Source organism: Humulus lupulus, chromosome 6 (genome assembly GCF_963169125.1).
Source record: "Humulus lupulus chromosome 6, drHumLupu1.1, whole genome shotgun sequence".
In the NCBI taxonomy this organism is placed as follows: Eukaryota; Viridiplantae; Streptophyta; class Magnoliopsida; order Rosales; family Cannabaceae; genus Humulus; species Humulus lupulus.
The window spans coordinates 71,428,084-71,432,921 of NC_084798.1; the positions used below are offsets into that span (position 1 = coordinate 71,428,084).

A 4,838-nucleotide genomic window follows, 5' to 3' on the forward strand; every position below is an offset into this window, starting at 1 on the left:
GAACCTTAAATGTCTATTTTTCCCTTAGAATGGCCAGTAGTTGTATATACCCTGGAATTTTGTAAATTGTACTTTAAACTCTATTTCGTTTGGGATCCCATGTACGAAATGTTTATTTAAATGAAATGTATCTTTCATGACAAAAATCTTTTAACCCTAGTGCAATTATAGTTTCAGTGACACGTTACTAACAAAATGACTTGATTAGCAAGTCTTGCACCTTCACAAGCACACAGTGTAACAATCTTGGCTACCCAGGGCGTTACATACAATCTCTAGCAAAGTGGACATTCTTGCCACACACAAAACAAGATCCCTTGGAGCTTTTGAATTGTCCTTCATTCTTCTTGGGCCCTAAGGGTTCTTTACCCTTTCCCTTGTTCTTACAAATTCCTTTGCCCTTGTTAGGAGGGTTAGCCACCGCATTGGCCTTGGAAGTCTCTCCATTAGACTCCTCCTCATTCTTATCTCTAGAATGAGATTCCTCCTCAATTCTCAAGTGTTTAAGAATTTCCTCCAATGAAATCTCTTCATTCCTATGGAGAATTTTCTTCATATAGCCTCTCCAAGAAGGAGGTGACTTGGCTATAATGGTACCAACAAGGAATTATTCTGGCAATACAATATTGAGTGTAGATAATTTATTCACAACAATTTGTAACTCATGGATTTGAGGGAGAAGGGGTTTATTACCATGAAACTTTAATTCCATATATTGAGTAATAAGGAATTTCTTTGTACCATCTTCTTCCGCTTTATATTTCTTTTCCAAGGCCTCCCAAAAGCATTGGGGATGTGACCCCTACATATCAATTCATCTTCTTCGCACTTCTTCCTTTCTTTGACAACTTCTTGAATACCATCTTCCTTGGGCTCTCCCAAGACTTTTAGGTCTTTGTCCAAGATGTAGAAAACCGTCAAAGTAATGAGCAAGAATTTAGTCTTGTCTTGCCAACAAACAAAGTTAGTCCAAGCAAACCTATCCAATCTTACAAATTCTTGAGAATGAACAAGCCTGAAACTCACAAAGTCAAGAACTTTACTTATGAGTTTTTGGAGAAAACTTGAGATTCTTGGAGCTAGAGAGAGAGAGAGGCTAGAGAGAGATTGGAGAGAGTGATCAAGTCTTCCAAAACTCTATTTTGACCCGTATAAAGAGTAGACACCATCATTAGGTCTAACCAATAGGATTAGACTTCTAAAACACTTCATTTAGAGCAATTTATGTAACTTGTACGAACTCTAGTAGGCGATGCGTTGTCTGTATGCAGGCGAAGCATCGCCAGCTAGGATTTTTTGAAACCCTAAGCATCAGGCAATGCTACGCCACTTGGGTGGCGACGCATATTTTGACTTTATGGCCCTTCATCTTTCTGAATCGAGGCCCGGCCCGGCCCGGCTCGCGTCGTTCCAACAACCGACAGGGAGCACCTCAGTATACGATCGCGCACAGTAACTGGGATTCCTATTACACCTAAGGCCAACTTCAATTCACCAAACCAAGGTTCATCTCGTGTAGTGATTGTGGACTCATACAAGGATATTGAGTAGACGGTTGATGTATCAGACTCGACTCTATCTTTCGTAGCATGCATTCCAATCTGTGTCGCAACTGGATTCGATAAGCTACGTGTCCAGTGCACGGAGAACTTCGGTCTCCCAAACTTACTTACTCGTGGCAACCTTCCGACCGCCCAACAACCTATAACTGTAACGACCCAAATTCGCTAATAAGGCTTAAGGGCCTTGATTAGCGTGCCAGGAGGGCATGGAGGGATTTATGTGTGACTTTGATGAGTTAAATGCATGATTATGATTTAAAGCATGTTATATGACTATTTGTTTATCTGAGATGCATGACTATGTATATTAGTATGCATGTAGGCCCAGATCGTGTTAGAAGGGCATAACTGTAATTTTGGCCATGTTGGGCATAACTGCATTGATATGTGATAATTGTATTATGTGAATTGTACCACGTGTGTGTGGTGTTATTATTGTGATGCACGTGCCGAGACGGTCCTAGAGAGCAAATTAACTTAAAAGTCACAACGGGATTTCTATACCCGGCTCGGGAGGAGCCTAGGGGTACCTTGGGAATTCTATGGTTAAGTTGAGATTTAGCGGGTAATGGTTATTGGTGATTGAGTAACCTGGGTAACCATTAGTTACTGCTGTGAGTAACAAGTTTAGTTGGAAAATGGTAGAATTGAAATATTAGTAAAAGGACTAGAGTGCCCTTGAGGACTTAGTTGGGAAAGGATTATTTGGAGGGGTAGCATGGTCATTTGGCAAGGGGTTTAGACAATTTTCAGCTGGGATTATAGGGTACACGGTTTGGGCATTTGGGTTATTTGATGGCTTTGTTAAAAAATAAAGAGAAGGAAAGTTAGGGCAATGAGAAGAAGAAGAAGAAGAGAAAAAAAGGGGCTGAAGTGGGAGTTTAGGAGGAGATCAAGGAGGCTTTTGGGTGAATTCTCTACTTAAGGTAAGGATTTTATGCATATTTAAGAGTTGTTTCTGTTTTGATTTGTGAAATTTAAAGCTTAAGTTAAGTTTTTTAAAGTTTTAGTTTGAAGTTGCTGATTTTGCAATCTAAGGGTGGATTGTTGGGTATGTTTGTGTTTTGAGCTTGAATCTAGAGTTTATGGGTTGTTAGATGGTTTATTTGATGTTTTAAATTGATCTTGGGGTTTAGGTATTTGTTTGGGATGATTTGGAGAGGTTTTAGTTCGGGAAAAACGCAAGAGAAAACCCAGAAATCTGGGTTCGCGGAGGAGCGCCGCGGCCCTGTTCTTGGGCGCCGCGGCGCGAGGCTGATTCCAGGAAGGGTGAGGCTTCTGACTTGCTGGGCGCCGCGGCCCTCTAGGGCAGCGCCGCGGCGCTAGGCTATTTTCAGGATGGGAAACTTCACAATTTCGAGCCTTTGCTCCGGGGGTTCGGGGGATGTTTCCGATGAATTGTTTTAGGAATTTGGGAGTCCCGAGAGTGTGGGATTGGTCCCGAGAAGTGGTTTTGAATTGATTAGTATTAAAGGATGTTTTATGTGTGTTGTGACTAGGCTATTGGAGAGGCTCATGCTAGAGGACCGTGCTCGTGACTTTGGTGCATTGTGAAGCTCGGGATGCAGGTAAGAAAACTATAACACCCGTAGGATAGGGCATGGGCCCATAGTGTGATTGCAGGGCACGGCCCTATATTGCATTATATGTTAGGGTGTAGACTTTATTGAATTGATATATATGTTCAAATGTTATTTGAGTTAGACTATCTGTGATTATAGTTGAATGATATGGCGCGGAGCCGAGAACGGCGAAAGGCCGAGAACGGCAGTGGGGCCGGAAGTAGCACTTAGCACCTGGGATGCTTATAGTCAGGGTCGGACCCAGTGGATAAATGTGATATCCTTACGGTAAGGACCGAGACCCCAGGCTTTGGTAAGATTTCTGGGGCGGCACGGCCGTGTTTGCTTAGTCTAATGGTTGACTTGTTTATCTATGGACTATCTGGTATGATTAACTGTATAATTTGCATATGTAATGTACTGCATGAGTTTTCTTGCTGGGCTTCGGCTCACGGGTGCTCTGTGTTGCAGGTAAGGGCAAAGATTGAGTCAACCAGCCATGAGTACGGAGAGCGTGAAGCGACGCGTACATGTTTGGCCTGCCCGATTGCTTTGGTTGGGGGTTTATACGAGAAATGGCTGTAATATCCTATGATTTTTATAACTAGTCAACTGTAAACTTATTTTAAGATGTAAATAGTTTTCAAACCTTATTTTGGGATCCCAAATGTTTAATACTAGAAGTTTTAATGAAACGACGCATTTTCAAAGATTACAGCCTTAACTTTTTTTTTATTAGTCACACTTTTGTTTTAAAAACCTCAGTTAGCGAGTTCATTGCACTGTTTTGTCTTAAAACTCACTTGGTAACGGCTCTAAGGTAGTAGGGCGTTACAATAACTCTAGTCACTACTCCCACTAGGGCTAGAAAGTAAGCCCCACAGCCCAAAGTGGCGAAGAACAAATAGAATTTGCTACAAAAGCCGGCTAACGGGGGTATTCCTGCGTATGAGAACATAGTAATGGAGAAGGTAATAGCCGAAATAGGATTCGTTTTGGCTAGAGCGCCCAAATCCGCTATATATTTGACACGGGTTTACCGTAATGCTGAAACTATGGTGAATGCATCTATCGTCATTGATGAATAAATAAAGATACCAATTAGTAGTGATTGAATTCCTTCTATGGTTCCACATGAGAAACCAATACGAATATAACCTACATGTCCAATTGAACACCCTCTTTATAGGTCCTAAGAATGCTCCAAATGCTACCAAACATTTTGGGAACCCTTAGGTACCTCCATGCATCACTTTGTATCCGAAACCGCATTTTTAAAGTGCCTACAATTGTAGCTCAAATTTTACATCTTCACTATGTGAAATTCACTAAGTGTTTATACTTAGCTTGTATTTTAACACTTATATTTTGTATTTAGTCGAACATAACATAGATGTGTTTATTAAATTAATCAATTAATTCTAAATTAATTACTAGTTTATCAATAACCCTATGAATGTAATTAATTACAAAATACATATAATTATAAAAGAGTTTGTTTCTACAGTTAATGTGATCTAAATAATTACTCATTACATTCATATTATTTTACTAAAATACTTTTTAAATAAGGTTGGGTATCTTAAAGGCCTATAGAAACTATTGCATTTATTATTGTGTGATTTACCAAGTTTTAACTACTTTAAGACTTAGTAGTTTACATGCAATTGATTTCACCAAAATAATTCATATAAACACTTAGAACAATCCAAGA

The 4,838-nt window shown here is 40.0% G+C and overlaps 1 pseudogene; it reads right to left on the reverse strand.

Annotated features, from left to right (window-relative positions):
* Positions 1-1,355: 1,355 nt before the first annotated feature.
* LOC133785202 (NADH-ubiquinone oxidoreductase chain 2-like) lies at positions 1,356-4,396 on the reverse strand (annotated as a pseudogene).
* Positions 4,397-4,838: the final 442 nt, after the last annotated feature.